The sequence below is a fragment of the Patagioenas fasciata genome, chromosome 2, assembly GCF_037038585.1.
Source record: "Patagioenas fasciata isolate bPatFas1 chromosome 2, bPatFas1.hap1, whole genome shotgun sequence".
Classification (NCBI taxonomy): Eukaryota; Metazoa; Chordata; class Aves; order Columbiformes; family Columbidae; genus Patagioenas; species Patagioenas fasciata.
Genome location: NC_092521.1, coordinates 144524502 through 144542268, shown reverse-complemented (window position 1 = coordinate 144542268; position 17767 = coordinate 144524502). Strand labels below are relative to the sequence as shown.

Here is a 17767-nt window from a genome sequence, read left to right as displayed (position 1 = left end):
GGGCCGGGCCGGGAGCATGGGGCGCTGCTGGCAGGCACGGCGGTGTTGAGGTGAAGCGGCCGCCCGGGCCCGGCGAGCGCCGCCGGCAGCTGTCAGCGCCGCCGCGAGCCGCCGCCGAACAAAGGGGCAGCGAGACGGCGGCAGCCGCAACGCCCTGCGCCGGAGGGAGCCTCGCCGCCGGGCGGGCACTCCCCACCGCTTCAGCTACCGAGTGACGGCCTCGGCTGCCGGTGAGCCCGAGCCCCGGCGGAGCGGGCATTCCAGAGGGCGCCGTATCTGGAACGGAACGGGGGAGAGGGAGAGAGGAGCGGCCGCTGAGCAAATGGAGGCGCAGGGTGGCGGGCGCGGAGGCGCCGGGAAGGGCCGGGGAGAGCCCCTGTGAGGAGCCGGTGAGTGCCCCACGGCGCTGGCGGCGATCCCGGCGCCGCCCGGGGAGGCTCGGGCGGGGCTGCGGGAGGGCGAGGCGAGTCTGGCCGCGGGCGCAGTCGGGAGACTTTGCACACCTGGGCGTCGGCAGCCCCGTCGCACCGCGGGTCAGAGAGGCCGGGAGGCTCCCCGGGAGGTGGCTCCTCGGGAGTCGCAGCTCCTCGGCGCCGCCGGCAAGTGAGGGCAGCAAAGGCAAGAGCAGAGGGCAGTGCCGGCATGCGGGGTGAACACGGCGCAGATGATTGAGGCTGGTCGGTCCCGGGCGCGGCGGCGCTGCCGCTGTGGGAACGGGCCCCGGCGGGCAGGGGGCTGTGGGGAAGCGGCGGGCCGGCAAGCTGTGTGGTGGTGGAGGGGAGAGAGGCCGTCTCCGGGCCGGGGTCTCGCCGAGCGCCGCCGTGGCAGAGGGCGGGTGGTCTCGCCCCGAAACCGGGCGGATGGTCTCGCCCCGAAACCAGCCGGGTGGGGGCTCGGCAGCAGCAGCCCCGGGGCGACGGGGCTGTCTCGGCCGGAATGGTCGGGAAAGTTTGGAGCTGCCCGGTGGCCCGGCTGCAACTGTTGAGCTGATGCCCGCCTTGTTCGTAGCCTGGAAGTCCCGTCTGGAAGGCAAAAAGGAAAGAGTGTGAGTGGCCCGAGCGGGAGCGTGTGCTGCTGGGTGAGCCGTGACAGCGTAACCTTGCTGCCAGGCTGGGGGACACCGTCCTCAGCAGCCGATTAAATTGAATGCTCACGGTCTCATCACGGGGGGTGTATGTTTTGGGGGCTTTTGTTTGTTGGGGGAGGGGGTTTGGCTTCTTTGTTTTTCCTGAGGAAAAAAAATATAGTCTTGATACTGTGATCATTTTACGTAAGTAGCAGTATTGCTTTCCCAGGCATGTCCGAACACTTACTGGAAATTTGGCAACTTTTGGAAATGAAGGAGAACCTTGATAATTCATGACTGCTCAGTCTGTCTTTTATTTACAGTTCAACTAGCATACAGAGGAAATGTGGAGTTGCAAAAACACGCTCTGCAGAGTAATACCACAGCTTAAATTGTTTGCGTGGACCCCTGCATCATTACTAACCATTGTTGATTGCACTTTCTTCTTTGAGTGGATTTCGGTGCTTACCAGTTCCAGAAATGGAGTTTTAGTTGTAGACGTAACACCAGTAGGTGTATTGTAATTTAAGTACATTCTCTAAAGAGACAGACCACTTGGGAGAGAATTATTAGCTGTAGAGGTTAGCAATGAGACTGTGTCTTCCTTACACATATGGGTGTTTTATTGTTACTTTCATCTCTTTGATTTTTCAATACAAAGTGTGGTGGATTAATTTCTTTAATCTTTCTTGGGTACGGGGGAGAAATATTTTTATTCCTTGGATAAAAAGAAGGCTTTAGTTATATCAAAGCAACAGCATTTTTCAACTTATAAGAACATGTGGCTTAGTTGAGGTATCTACGCAGAAGTGAAATGGTAGAATTTACAGCAACTTTTTTTTTTCCTGGACATGTAAAGAGTAATGGCTGTCCTTACAAGCAACAGACCAAATTACAGAAGAGGCTTCTGGAAGTGTTAATTCCAAGAATTTCTGTGGTCCTGTAAACAAGCAATTCCTTCTTTAACAAAATTTAGATTAGTCCTTAAACAAAATAATAAAATATTTTAATAATTCAATATATTTTTCCTGAATAAAAATATTACTATAAATCTACTAAAAAGCTAAACAGTGTTGGTGGTGCCCTGTCTTCATTGATATATGTGCATCAACAGAATATTATGAATGAAAATTTAAAAAAGAAAAAACAAATGAAAAAGAACAACAGCGGCACTATTGTAATAATAATAGTATCTATAGCCAAAAGACAAAAATTGAGTGAGTTTTATGCAGTCCCTCTAATTTTTACTTGTACCATACACATCTAGATAGGGCTAGGTATATGTATACAAGTACGTGATTAGGCTTATTAAAAACATGGAGCTTTCTAGGCATAGCTATATATTGTATGTAAGTTTATGTGTATCTGTTTGTTAGATGTTCCTGTCAGGCATATATGCTCCAGGAAACCAGAGGATACTAAACATGTAAATTTAAAAGGGAATGCCTTCTACAGCTGTCAGCTTTTGTTCAATGGAACAACTATCAAAAAATGGGTTGTGAAAATGTCATTATGTCTTTGTTCACTGTGTAAGACCTTGTGAACACTATGGCTGATTTAATCAGTCCTGAGCAGTTTCTCACCCACTGGTCTGTGACACCTCTGCTATGATTGATTAGCATTACATTGCTTTTTGTTTCAGTAATAGAGCTTTGTTTATTAATTGTTAACTAGTTTGGTTAGCAGCATTTGTGGTCATTTTTTTTAAGTGGGGTGGGGGCTTTTTAGGGTTTTTTTTGTCTGTATTTTAGGTTTTTATTGTTGGGTTTTGTTTGGGGTTTTTTGGTCTATGTGTGGTTTGCGGATTTTGTTTGTTTGTTTTAGCTTTGTTGTTTAGATGACATGTAGTTACCCTTACCTGACTAGTTAACTTCACCTTGGAATCTGAAAACTTGAAGTTGCTGCGTGCAGCTGCCACTGCTGAAGTTTTGTTGCCTTTGCTAAGGTGACTCATGCCAGTAAGGAAGAAAATTGGGGAGCTGGAGGTTACAAATCTATATGCTGAAACAGTTAAGTTTCTAATCACATTATTGTATTTGCATAATCGATAATGATACATAGCAAACAAAGATCTGTTTTGCCTGAAGAGCAACCTTGTGGAAATTCTGAAGTGTTTAAAATGACAGGGAAAGTTGAGTTTTCAACACCATCACCATCAAACAAGATTTACTGCTTACCCTTCCAAAATACATCACATACTTTTCCATGGAGCATTATTGAAATCACCCATACATGTACGTTTTAGGGACAAAAGATATTTCATGCAAGATTACATGACATTAGAAGTGCAAGCTGGAGAAATCTACCTAATGTCTAAAACTTGCTAGTTTTCTTCAGAACCACTAAATGTCTGCCGGATTTAAAGTTGAACCAGTAAAAATAGTCTTTGTTTGCTGCTGTGGAAGACCAAGCACGAGGCCCTGCACCTTCGGCAGTCCCCAATATCAGTACAGGCTGGGCACTGAGGGCAGCCCTGCAGAGAAGGACTTGAGGATACTCCTGGACAAAAAATTGGACATGAACTGTCAATGTGCTCTTACAGCCCGGAAAGCCAACCGTATGCTGGGCTGTATAGAAAGGAGATTGGGCAGCAGGTCAAGGCGGGGTGATTCTGCTCCTCTACTCAGCTCTGGTGAGGCCTCACCTGGAGTCCTGCATCCATCCAGCTCTGGGGCCCTCAGTATAAAAAGGACATGGACCTGTTGGAGACAGTCCAGAGGAGGGCCATGAAAATTATCAGGGAACTGAAACACCTCTTCTATGAAGAAAGAACAAGAGAACTGGGGTTGCTCAGCCTAGAGAAGAGAAGACTTCAGGGAGACACTGTTGAAGCCTTTCAGTATACAAAGGCGGCCTACAAGAAAGACAGAGACATTTCTTACCAGGGCCTCTAGTGACAGGACCAGGATCAGAGCTTTTAAACTGAAAGAGGGTAGATTTAGATTGGAAATAAGGAAGAATTTTTCTTTATGATGATGGTGGTGGTGAAACACTGGAACGGGTTGCCCAGAGAAGTTGTGGATGCCCCATGATTAGAAGTTCAAGGTCAGTTTGGACAAGGCTTTGAGCAACCTGACTTACTGAAAGATGTCCTTGCCCATAGTAGGAGGGTTGGATGTGATGCTAAGTATAGCAATAGCAGAATATCTTCAGTTTCTTAGTCCAAAAAATCACCTTGGAGAAAGACAGATACTAACCAATTGCTTTGTCTCTCTTTTATTTTTTTTTTTTTGTTTTGTTTTCTGAATTTCATTTACTCTCTGTGCTTTGTTAACAGTACAGCCCTTACTTCCTGCTTCGTTTTTACTGTCACATACCTTAGATTGTACTAGAAAAATAAAATTTAAAAAATTGTTAAATCAGCCAGGGTTTTCTCTTACTGGTGTGCAGAGGTGGTCTGAGGGAGTCCTTGCTATTTCTCCAATCTTCTTCCTGTATTCTTGCTTTTAGTAATTGAAAGTACTTCTCGGAAGTTGGAAACATATTTTATAAACATTTCAAATTCACATTTATGTGCATCCTTAACTCTCCTGTTTTCCAAACAAGAGAATCATAATGTTTTTAAATAAGACAAATTATTTTTTTGACCTAAGCTAATTGGGAGTACTACCAGTATCCTTGAATTTTCTTCAAGGAGTTTTGTTGGAGTTGCTTAAGAGGTGTTTTCATTTAGTGGTTTTGCTTTGATTTATATTTTGAAGTACATAAATTCTGAAGTCTGACTGTAAATGATAATTGCGGTAAAAATACGGTAGCAGGCCATAAATGGATTACTGCAGGGAAAGAGAAGGGGCTCTCTGCTGAATGCCTCGGATCCTCCCTGGCCTGGGCGGCTTTACAGAGCAGCTGTGTGACGGCGTTGTCTGTAGAGTTCCTCTTGTAACTTTTTTGTTCATTTCTGCACTCACAAGGAAGACAAGGGGCCAAAATGAATTTTCTAAATGTAAGTTTTATGTTGGCACATAAACTTGTACCTGGGAATCAATGTTTGTACGCTAATGTTAGTCTTTGACAAGAAGTTAGTGTAGTTTAGATATTACATCATGGCAACTGAGGCAATGTGTTATTAATTACATGTAAAATAGTTCTTTTGTGCAGGCTTCTGTGTTGGAGAAAGCTTACTAAATCTCTTAGGGGTTTTCCCTACCTAAGGGAGTTTCCCAGTGGCTTGTGGTTAGCATTTTGACGTATGTGAAGAACTTACAGCACACATGATATAGAGAATTTGCTATCCTCTCTCCGCCTGGCTGAACACAGTGACTTAAGGGATAGGAGGGAATGGTGGCAAGTTCCTGCGTGTCACAGCAGGTGTGTCTCCTCCATGACCACCCCACCTTCCCTGGTGCCCTTGCAGAAGAGGTATGAGGCTCTCCAAGTGGAACTGAACAGTAATGAGAATGATGGTTCATCTAGCTTGGAGGTGTTGCCAAGGTTAAGTCAGCCTACACCCTGGGTCCAAAGTGCTCCCATGAAGAAAAAAACACAGATTGTAGTCATAGGAGACTCCCTTCTGAAGGGAAAAAAAAGACCAAATATGCAGACTGGACCCACTTCTTAGGAAGTCTGCTGCCTCCCTGGAGCCTGGGTTAAAGATGTGAAGAGAAAGCTTCCTACCCTAGTACAGCCATCAGATTATTATCCATTATTGATTGTTGTTGTTGTTTTATTTTTCTGGTAGGCAGCAATGAAATTGCAACAAGAAGTCTGAGGGCAATTGAGAGACTTCACGGCCTTGGGATGGTTGTTTAATGGATCAGGAATACAAGTAATGTTCTTCTCTTATCCTTCTGGTTGCAGGGAATGATGAAGAAGTAGGAAGAGCCAGCAGATCAATACCTGGCTCTGAGCCTGTTGTCACTGTCAGGTGACACCAGGCCTGCTGATGACAGTGGGAGCACACCTGTCTCAAAGGGGAAAAAGAATCTTTGCACAGAAGTTAGCAGGGCTCACTGAAAGAGCCTTAAGCTAGATTTGAAGGGGCAAAAGGATAAAACCAGGCTTGCTGGCGAAAGCCTGGGAAAGGCATGCCAGCGTTGATGTGCTAGCGAGGTTGTTTGATCTGCCATCTCGCTGGAGGTAGGTGCTGGAGGTCCATGCAGCAGCAAAGACGCAAGGATTGTTAATGTGTTAGAAACCACAGATACACCTGAGAATGGTCACGTAGGAATTAGAGCTTCTTCCCCCAAAAAGGTGGTGGGATTGATAGCCCAGCTGGTGCATCTACACCAATGCACACAGTATGGGCAACAAACAGGAGGAACTGGAAGCCATCGTGAAGCAGAATATAGTTGCCATTACAGAAACATGGTGGGATAACTCTCACAACTGGAGTTCTGCAATAGATGGCTATAAACTCCTCAGGAGGGATAGGCAAGGAAAGAGAAGTGGTGGGGTAGTCCCAGGTGTTAGGGAGTGTTCTGACTGTCTGGAGCTTAGTAACGGTGATGATAGAGTCAAGTGTTTATGGGTAAGAATCAGGGGGAAGGCCAACAAGGCAGATATTCTGGTGGGAGTCTGTTACAGACCATGCAACCAGGATGAAGAGGCAGACAAAACATTCTATAAGCAGCTGGGAGAAGTCTCATGATCTCTAGTCCATGTTCTTGTGGGGGAGCCCAACTTACAAGATGTCTGTTGGAAATACAGTGCAGTGGCGAGGAAACAGTCTAGGAGGTTCCTGGAATGTATGGAGGACAACTTCCTGACACAGCAGGTCAGCGAGCCAACTAGGGAAGGCACCCCACTGGATTTGTTGTTTGAAAATAGAGAATGACTTGTGGGATGTGATAGTTGGAGGTCACCTTGGGCATAGTGATCACAAAGTGAGAAGAGTTTTCAATTCTTGGAGAAGTAAGGAGCGGGGTCAGCAGAACTGCTGCCTTGGACTTGCAGAGGACAGACTTGTTTAGGAGCCAGGTTGACAGAGTCCCTTGGGAGACAGCTCTGAAGGGCAAAGGAGTCTGGGAAGCCTGGAGGTTCTTCAAGAAGGAGGTTGAGTGCACCTTCACTAAATTTGCAGACAACACCAAGTTGGATGGGACTGATGAGGGTAGGAAGGGTCTGCAGAGGAATCTGGGCCAGCTGGATCAATGGGCCAGTTGCATGAGATTCAACAGGGCCAAGTGCTGGGTCACAACAACCCCAGGCAGCGCTACAGGCTAGGGGAAGAGTGGCTGGAAAGCTGCCTGGCAGACAAAGACTTGGGGGAGTTGATTGACAGTCTAAACGCGAGCCAGAAGTGTGCCCAGGGGGCCAAAAAGGCCAACAGCATCCTGGCTTGTATCAGGAATAGTGCAGCCAGCAGGACTAGGGAAATGATCGCCCCCTGTACTCGACGCTGGTGAGGCCCCACCTCAAATCCTGTGTTCAGTTTTGGGCCCTTCACTACAGGAAAGACATTGAGGTGCTGTAGAGAGTGCGGAGAAGGGCAACGAAGTTGGTGAAGGGTCTGGAGCACAAGTCTGATGAGGAGCAGCTGAGAGAACTGGGGCTGTTTAGCCTGGAGAAAAGTAGGCTGAGGGGAAACCTCCTTGCTCTCTACAAGTATCTGAAAGAAGGTTGTAGCATGGAGGGGGTTGGTCTGTTTTCCCAACTAACAAACAATAGGGCAAGGAAGTGGTCTCAAGTTGTGCCAGGGGAGGTTTAGGTTGGATATCAGAAGAAACTTCTTCACTGAAAGGGTTGTCAGGCATTTGAACAGGCTGCCCAGGGAAGTGGTGGAGTCACTGTCCCTGGAGGAGTTTAAAAGACGTGTAGGTGTGGAGCCTGGGGACATGATTTAGGGGTGGACTTGGCCAGTGCTAGGCTGACAGTTGGACCTGATGATCCTAAAGGTCTTTTGCAACCTAAATGATTCTATGGTCCTGACTTCTGTGGTGCAGTTTACCGTGCTATATAGCATTCCAGGATGCAGAATCTTAGTTATTGGCTGCTACATCTCTATATCTCATTGCTGCATTTAGATTTTCCTTTCCTCTCCAACAAAAATAACAACAAAAATACATATTCAGTTTTGACATATGCTTTTATTGTGAAAATAGCACCCCAAAAGCATACAAGTAATTAAACAAACCGAAAAAGCTTTAGGAAATACTGCAGTCACCGATTTGCATGGAAGAGGACTGTCATGTGCTAGCCAAATGGTATATATTCATTTTAAAGGAGTATTTTTAAACTGCTGTGAACACTTAGTCTTTGCTTTATAATAAAGGCTGTGGTCAAAAATACGGTCTAGGCATTTCCAAGTCACTGTGGTATTTTGAGTGAGTTCTTAAGTTTGCTGGAATGATCTGAACTATTCCATTTATAATTACAGTTGGCAATCTGTAGGGCATAGGCATATCCCTCTCTCACTTTACTGTCCTGAAACAAAACACAGTTTAGAGGAAAAGATCAAGAATGGTCAATTTCTGGACCATCTTGAAAGAACTTTCTAGTGACTGGTCAATAGGCTTTGCAAACCAAAAGAACCTAAAGAGGGTTGTTTTGCCATCGAAGGCACCAATTGCTTGTAGGTTGTTCCTTCTACTACGCAAGAAAGTAGATCACCACTTGTATACCTCCTACATGTAACTTCAAGAAACGCTTGTAATTTTGGGCCTTTTTCTGTAATGTGGAGTAAGTTCTTATATAAAAGTGTGGAGTTTTTTTTCAGAAGTCCTTAGAGGTAGGAAGATAATAAATGCTTATTAAAGAAAAGGTCCATTGCTTGTTCTCAAATTCTGGATTAATTTAAGGTACTAAAATACATATCAGGGAGGCAGATTTTTTTTTTCTTCTCCATGTAGTATATTTAAATCTGAGGCGTTTAAATCTTTTTCTGTTTATGCAAGTTAACAGAAGTATAATGTAACCGATAAGAGGTTTATTTGTATCCTTGAACCATGATGGCTGCTGCTGTTGAGGTTTGTGTTATTTCTTTTCTATACAGTATCTCTGCTATACCTTGTAGCAGCTGTTCTATCTTACTGTTGTGTTGGTGTTTCCTCTGTACTTACTTACATGCCATTCTAGCTTCCGAATATTTGTTCTTATTTTTCTCGCTTCCCTTCTTTCTATCCTTTCCACCTTTATTTTTCTGATTTTTTTTTTTTTTTGTGTGTTTCATTGTTGTACCTCTGGAAGCAAAGGTTTATTTCTTCTGTTGACAATATGAATGGCTTGTAGCTTTGATCTGCTCTTGCAGAACATTTTTATGGAGTCAGGATTGTCTTCAGCAGCATCTGCTGTGATAATGGTTGATACGCTGTGTTATACTTACCTGACACTCCTGTATCATGAAGTTAATTGGATGAGTGACACCTTTTTAGACATACTGTGGTGCGGCATGTTGTTTGGTGGAGTGAGTTTGTTTTTGATCACCATCAATGATTTAACACTTCATTGCAAGCAGAAATTCTAAGAGTTCTTGGCAGATGAAAACGTAAAGAGAGACACATAGTCTAGCAAGAAGTAAGATAAACTAAGGGGAAACTAAGTCAAGTTGGCAAGTTTTTATGTGAATGCCGACCTGAATTAAGATTCACCTGTAATTCACTAGGTGATGTCAGCTAGAGGTAACCTGTGAGAGAACTTATTTGAAAAGTAATATTAATAAAAGGATGATTGTGGCTAATTGTGAAAATTCTTATGTGGTTTAATTCTGTGGTAATTGTCTTAAACAGTTAAAAATAGTGACTTTTGTAAAATGTGCTATGGGAGTGTTGATGATCTCTCTCTTCCTACTCCCTTTTTTTTTTTTTTAATGAAAGATGACATGAGGAAAGATACAGCTTCAGAACTTTCAAAACTATTTCTGGGAAAGTACGCTTAAAGTTAACATATATAATGCTAATTATGTATATACCAATGGCATGTTTCTTGACTGTTTTATGTACTCTTATGTGCTCTGTATGCATTTGCAGTTAAATGTAAATGTAAGTTGGAAACTGATTCTCTGCCCCAAGTACTTAACCTCATGATCACTCTTCTTGGAATTTAGCATAGAAAAGAATTAGATTTTCCTAGTTAGTAAATATAATTCTGCTTTACAAATGGGTCCTGCTTGTTCTTATAACAGGTACTTTAAGGGACCATAGGAACATCATGTCCTGTTTGCATGCAGCTAATATTGGTCCTGACTGTAAATTACTACAAATGAAATAATTTAATGGATAAAATCGGATTTGTTATATTTATTAGTTTGAGCTGTGTTTGCAGTCCACTTAAGATCTCCTCTTCAAGGAACTTTCACAGATGTTAATTGGGGTAGCAATCTCCTGCCCCTTTTATTTCAAATGGATTCCTAATAGGAATTTTGAAGGCGAAGTTAAAAATTGTATGTTTCTATCAAGGCTTTTGTGTAGAAACTAAAAATCTTATTGTATCAAAAAGCAAGAGTTTATTTTTTAGGTTGCACAGGTGAAGCACTGATAATGATGATCATGATAGTTGAAATTTTTCCTGTTATGAAGCAGCCTTTGGAGAAGTAGCTGAAAAAAATACACTAAAAGATCATGATGTATACTTGTCTGGTTTTCTGCACTGCTGTACTAATGGTTTGATTGTTACCGTATTGCTGTGGTATGCAGTTGTGTATTTTTCTTTGTATTTTTATTAGCTACTATGTATGTGAGATATAAAAATAATATGAGCAAGGCTGGATGCACATCAGGACTAATTTTCAGCAGTAGCAATCTGTAAGTGCTGTTGCGATAGAGTTTTCCGCTGAAACATTCTTTTTCTTATTACCTTGCCTGTGTAAATTACTTGCAGGATTGTTACTTTTTTAGTTTTCTTTTTTTTAAATCCAAGTGGCTCTGCTGTATTTTAGAGCTCTATGCAGCTGGGGAACAAACAAATGTATTGATCTCCAGTTAACTCTCTGTTCTGTTGAAAGACTACAGATAGATGTGTAGAAACGTCCTGATAGAGCAGAGCCCATAAAATTTCTTGTTAATCTCTCAAAATGGTGAATGTCATCAATGTCTTGAAGAAACTGCAAGAGCGTATAGCTACTAAACTGCGAAGACCAAAGCTCTGGCTGTGCTAGTAATGCAGGTTATACTACTTTAAAATTTTAAAGAATTTTTTTTACTGATGCTGTTTCATTTGCGTTTGCTACATAGTTGAAATTATCTCTGTACCTGTAAGGTGAGGATTTTGGTATTTTAAAGCTCAGATCTTGAGACAAAGCTATATAGCAGTCATCTTTATAGCAAAATGTCTTTTTTCAGCAATGATCCAACGCATTTACTCTGTAGAAAAACGTGATACCAAATAATCTAGACCTATGCAGCATTGTGAGTTATATACCATTCTAAGAGAAAGCATTTGTTCTTTACGAAAGAACTCGTATTACTTGCATTCCCCGAAAGCTTGTGTATGAGGTATGCAGTCCTGAGCCATTACCAACAGCTCTCTGTGGATTAGTGTAGTGCAGGTGTACAATGGCTCTTAATTTAAGCCCTTCCCCTGACTTCTTGAGAGTCACTGACACATGTGCTTTATGTATTTAGTTTTGGATTTAGAAGGATGTGTTGGAGAGAAGTCTTTCATTGGAGCTATTTCAATGAGTCACCAAGTGCAAACTGCCCATTAAAAAAAAAAAAAATGACCAAACAAAAAAAATCCCACCACCACGAAGAGGCTTTATTTGGTGATGTGTGTACTGAAATATAAGTTTTCTGAAACGTCACCTTTACCAACCTGTTAATTACTTAAACTACATGGAAGTCCTTTATCCTTTTCAGGATGTGATAATTAGTATTTTGTAAGATTAAATAGTGCAGTTTTGCATTTATAATCTTCATTAACTCCCTGGATGAGGTGAAGGAATGCACCGTCAGCAAGCTGGTGGCTGACACCAAGTTGTGTGTGCTGGAGGGCAGGGCTGCGCTTCTGAGGGACCTCGACGGACTGGAGACATGGGCTCGCAAGAACTTCATGGTGTTCAACAGGTCTGAGAATTGAAACATAATAACCTTAGGTAATAGTAGAGGCTGGGAACTGATGGCTGGAAAGCTGCATTGGATGCTTCCACTTCGCAAATTGCATCTTTTTCCTGGTGGACACCAACGTGAAAGTGAGTCAGCAGTGTGCCTTTGCTTAGCGAGAATGAAGCCAGTAGCTGAGACAAGTGATTATTTCTGTCTGCTTGACGCTTGTGGGACTGCATCTGAGACAGTGTCTGGTTTTGCGCTCCCCTATATAGGAGAGCTGCTAACACAATAGAGCAGGTCTAGAGGAAGGCTGTAAAAATAATTAGGGGTCAGGAGCACATCATGTGAAAAGAGAAGCTGGAAGAGCTGCGTGTTCTCTGTGTTCGGAGGAGACTAGGGGCGGGATCTTGTTTTCAATTAATGGGTGGGTACAGACAAGATAGAACTGGGTGACTTGGCTAGCAGCAATGGAGAAAGTTCCAGCAAGGGATGTTTCAACTAGACGTTAGGAAAAGATTTACACTGTGAAGGTGGTCAGATGCTGGGACAAGTTACCCAGAGAGCCTACAGGACCTCCATCCTTGGAGATACTCTGAACTTAATTGGAACAGCCTTGGGCAGCCTTTGAGGCTTTGAAAATTGCCCTGGGTAGGGGACTGAAGCAGCTGACTTCCAGAAGTTCCTTCCAATGTAAGTAAGTGCTTGTTGCCCATCAGGTGATGTGGTTGCACAATGAACCATTTTCTCTCTCCTCTGCGTACAGCTGGTCTGTCGCAGCTGAAGCACGTGGCTCAGAGGGCTGTGGAGCTTCCTAGGAAGGAACAATATGATTATCTTATGTAGATTCTACTATACAGCTCAAATGCTGGTTTTTAGCCTGACTTCTGTGTAGACAAAGATTTGGAGTGATTAGTGCTTTGAAATATCATGTGTCTGTAATGAAATACACTAATCCTGAATGAGGTGTCTTTTTCTAGAGGTTTGTATTTTAAATAATTTTGACTAGTTTTTTTCTGTAATATCACTTTAAAAAACTTTCCTGCTCTTCAGAAGTAGCCTGATTTATTGTGCATCCTTTGAAGCAATGAAATAAATGTATAACTGTATAATTGGAATACAGGTTTGTTCTGTTTTCATTTGTTGAGGCTGAGGTTTTGGTTTTTGTGTTGTTTTGTTTGACTGTTGCTGTTTTGCTTTGTTTTCAAATTCATAAATCCAGACTTTCTCATAAGCAAGCTGCCTGAGGTTTATACTTATTTACCTAATAAAGGAATAGAAAGTTAAATTCATTTGTCTGGAATAGGAGTTAGGCAGCATGTTCTAGTATAAAATACTTTGTTGTAATATTTAATTAAAAAGGTAATTTGGAGGTTTTGGTCTCTTTGTTACCCTGGATGCTATTACAATGTAATATAAGCAAACCTGAATAACACAGTCACATAATTTTACTGTAAAGGCAATGTAAAGCGGCTATTGATTTGGTCTTTATTTCAGAGAAATACTTTTTAACTTCGGTTTGAGCTAAATTCAGAAATCCTGTTTGTTTGTTTGTTTCTGCATATTATTCCTATTATATCTACAATGAGTGAGGAATCAGTATGGATTGATTTTAAAATCAATCTTTAAGAATGTGATCAGTGTCATTTCCTATTTTGCAAATATACAAAGGTTCTCAATCTTAACATCTGCTGATGAGTGTCAGGGAAGAAATCCGAACTCCCAAAATCGTGTATTTCTTGGGAATAACTTCTGTACAAATTATACAATTTCTAGTAAAACCAGACAGTATTTTCTGTGTGTCCACAGCATGTTTTAGCCTCTTCAAAGTAATGATGACGTGCAGATCAAAGCAGCCTGGCTTAGTGCTAAATGGAGTTGTTCAAAAAAGTTTCTTTTTGAAGCTTAAAACCTCAGTATAAACTTTGAACAAAAAAATATTCCCAAACCAGTTTGCCCATGGCTTACTGTGCGAATAAATTCTTTCACCTTCCTAAAGGCAGACGGTCCACCCTAATCGTGCTTTGCTTTAGATATTGTATACTTTGTTTTCCCCAGTACTGCCTGGGTCTGTGTACTGTGTGATGCTTCTTGTCCTTTCCAAACTGCTCAACCAGCTGCTGGATCCAAACAGCTGTAACTGAGTGCACCCAAAAAATGTTCCGATGCAGTAATTGTATTTTGTGGCCCCATTTCCCTACAACTGAGGATGCTTCTAAGAAAGAATCTTTTTATATTTAAATGTGTTGCATTCTTTAAAATGGAAGATACTTTATAATTTGTCCACATAGAAATGAAAGCCTGAGAATAGAATTTTGCATTCAAAACTGATTCAATGGGACATGAGGCTGTAAAATGCAGTTTTGTTTTTTTTAAAATACACTTTGCTGTTCTAATTGACTAAGGGAATAAGATTTCCATGTTACGCAGGCACTCGATTGCATCCTGAAAATGAGCAAGCTATTGAATAGGTGGATGTGCCTTTTAGAATAGGTGGTTCCAGCATCCCTGATTCCCAGAACATTCCAGCCTCGTGCAATTCTGCTGCAGTATGATATGCTTTCATACAAACCACCATTTGAAAAGGGGGCCTTTTGTATTTATTTCATCTCTTTATATAGCTATATTTTTTGTTATTGTATATTGTTAGTCATGGCTGTTTTTAAAGCTGCTAGGTGCTTGCTTCAGAGATGCTTCTTTTACTGTAGTACAAATATTGTTCCATTTCTCTCATTTCTTGTCGCTGATTTTCCCCGTTTCGAATCTTCTAGAGAGTAGTTTAAAGCAATTAGAACATACTTCTTGCTATTCAAAATGGTATACGAGTACATAGGGTGACACCAGGGTAGATTTTTAAAGCTCTTTGTGCCTGTTGAAATTTACAGAAGACTGTAAGACTTAAATCCTCTAATGAATACCACAACTCCATTGATAAAGTATTGTTGTTTCTACATATCCACTAGCAACTGAAAATCTGGTCCATGGATTGTTTCCCAACGAGTTTTAAGTCTATTATGAAATATGATGCAATAGGATATGCAATAAAGGAGGGAAGGAGGCGATGACTGTTGTTAAACATCACCCTTTCCCAAAGTGCAAATGGATAGGTACATCAGGCATCTTTTTTTTTTTTTTCCTCTCCCCTGCTTAAGACTGTTCAGAAAGTTTGTGCCAAGTTAGTAGAATTTGTTCTTGCTGGAGTCCTGCTGAGCCTCCTGCAGCTAAATCAGACACCTTTTACCAGTATCTTCTCGCCCCACTCCTGCTTTTTGACTCTTGGAGTATCAGAGCTTGGACATGTTTGCCCTCTAGTAAATGTAAGCCCAGCTCTGTGTTCACTGCCTGTTGGACAGAGTTTTTAGTTGTTTTTCCACCTAGGCCTTGCTTGCCTAGTATCAGACACTGGAGTAGTTGCTGCTGCTATTAACAATCATCTGTTTTTTTTGCATAATGAGATTAAAACTGGACTCAGACACAAGTACCAGCTCTGCTGGCATTTTTGGAAAGGGGTAGGCTGGAGTTGGGAGTTTGCATCCTGGTGGAGTTTGATGCTCCCTGGTACACCATGGGTACTTACAAGTTTGGGTGCAGACAACAGCAGCCAGTGCTACTCTGGTGCTGCACTGCCTGCTCTGTACCCACAGTCATCCACTCCATTTGCCTGCATCCTTCAGTCCGTGTTCCATCCACCACCCCCTCCTGAATGCACTGCCACTCTCAGAGTTGTGGCTGATAATAAAATGCTGGGCTACAGGAGAAATTTCCTGAAAGCTGTTCTGACTTAACTAGTGGAGTGGTGCTGGTGTACTCCTGCCTTGCACACAAACAACTGTGGGCTTTGCACAGTGAGCACATTGCTGGTTTTCTGCTTCTGCCTGCACTTCAGTTTGAACAAGCACTGTTATGAAAGTATTTCCACTCTTTATGGTATGCGCTGGTACAAATAATCCTGCCTCCCTGTCACTGCTGCCATGCTCTGGCTGTTTGGACCATCAGCATCCCAGAAGAAAACGCAAAAGAGGGACCGGGTCTGAGTTATAGGTATTCACTTTCTCTGTGCAGTTGCAAAGGCACGTGACAGCACAAAACACGGGAAAGTGTGGGAATACGGATGAGCAGGAGGGGTGGATCAGGAACAGAAAGGGCAGGATCAGCTCTGGTGTCAATTCAAAACGCTTTAGAAACTACAGCCTAAGTTTCTCAAACAACATTAGCATCATAAAAAGATAATGGAGGCAGATTTCCAGCTTGCTAAGTGCATGATTCATAATAACTATAAGAATTACTTTATAATTTTTAAAGCTTTCAGGGAAGTCTGGTAGAGGTCACACATTGATCCAGGCAATGATAACAGGGAACTGGACCTGCAGGAGGAGAACAAAAGACAGGAACAAAAGGTGCCGGGGAAAAAGAAATGCACTTTTGTTTTGTTGTTTGTTTGTTATTGAGGGGGGATTCTGTTGCGGTGCCATTTACTTTACAAGCAGGAAGAACTATTTTTAAATAAGTGCCTGTGTGTTGCAATGGCACTGGGACAAGCTTTTTCGTAAAGCACTGGGGATTCTTAGGCATCACCAATCTGCGAGCTGCTGAAACTAATACAGCTGATTCCCAGGGCTTATGTCTCATCTGCCACTGCTCGCTTTTGCTCTCACAGATCTGGGCAATGCAACTGGCAGTGGGATTTTTCTTCTAACAAAATGTATTCCTGGACTTCTGTCTCATTTTCAGGCAGGCAAATACAAGATCTACCAGCACCTAGCAAATGCTGGATTGATAATCGAACTTTTCCTAGTGATGAGCCTGGCTGCTTTAGAACAGCTTTACCAGTCATGGTGGAGGAAGGTAGATGGGCTTGTCAAGCTGAAGGAGAGACATGGTGACTTGACAGATGATGGAAAGCCTGCTCTTTGTATAAGCAGGCTGGATTGCATAGTCTCAGGTGGCCACACTCTGGCTGGGTGTCTGCTGTCACTGCTTTGCAGCCAGGTTTGGTAGACACCAAAGTAAAAGTGTTTTCTGATGTGAGAAGGCCTGCCTGGTTATGGAGGGAGCAGCAAGGGAACGCGTGTCCCAGCCCCAGCAGCACCACCCCAGCGAGGAAAGCCCATCTGCAGATGTCCTCTGTGACTTTGTGAGCAGGTTCAGAAATAGCTCTGGCTAAGAACCTCCTGTGTGGTGTCACTGACACCTCCCAAGTCAGGAGGGTGACCTGGATCTTTCTGTTCTACAGGACCTGTCTGTCTAATGTAGCAGCAAATAAGAGACACAGTGGTCCTGAAAGTCACCTTACCTAACCAGAAGTACCAGCTCCATTGGTGAGCTAGCTATGTTTGCAGCACGGTCAGTCATTCTTTTCTTATGACCCTGGGAACTGTATGGAGTAAACGTGGAAGAAACAGAGTCAGTAATGAACATAACCCAGGCCATGTTAACTCCACCTTATAGATCTTGGTACTAGATCAACTTGTGGGCAAGTGGTATTAGAAACAAAGGATATGTAAGCCTAGTAAGTGCTTTTGAGAACACATGCCTGCTGGCACAGTAACTGACTGTAAACAGAGGTAAGGCAGCAGCTTTCCATAAAAGAAAAAAAATTATTGAAAAAACTTGTGCAGTAGACAAAGGTGAATTAGTGGACAAGGCATGAGATGATCTTGGCTACTGCATGGTGAGCCAAAGGCTTTCGCTGGGGCAGCAGGGAAGCATTATTGTATCCCCATTAGCAGCCTGGTATTGATCTGGCTTAAATTTGGTACCTCAGATAATCTGGTTATATGCAATT

At 42.7% G+C, this 17767-nt stretch overlaps 1 protein-coding gene across 6 annotated transcripts in view; it reads left to right on the top strand.

Annotated features, from left to right (window-relative positions):
• Positions 1-99: 99 nt before the first annotated feature.
• Positions 100-17767, top strand: part of ANKIB1 (ankyrin repeat and IBR domain containing 1) — a 92276-nt gene continuing 74608 nt past the window's right edge. For 2 of the 6 annotated variants that reach the window (XM_065830758.2, XM_065830755.2), the window contains exon 1: positions 116-389. The gene's annotated coding sequence lies outside the window, so the exon portion shown is untranslated. Of the gene's footprint in view, positions 390-546; positions 619-916; positions 1046-17767 lie in introns of those variants that run through there. The other 4 variants (XM_065830756.2, XM_065830759.2, XM_071805131.1 and 1 more) reach the window with 4 other exon arrangements.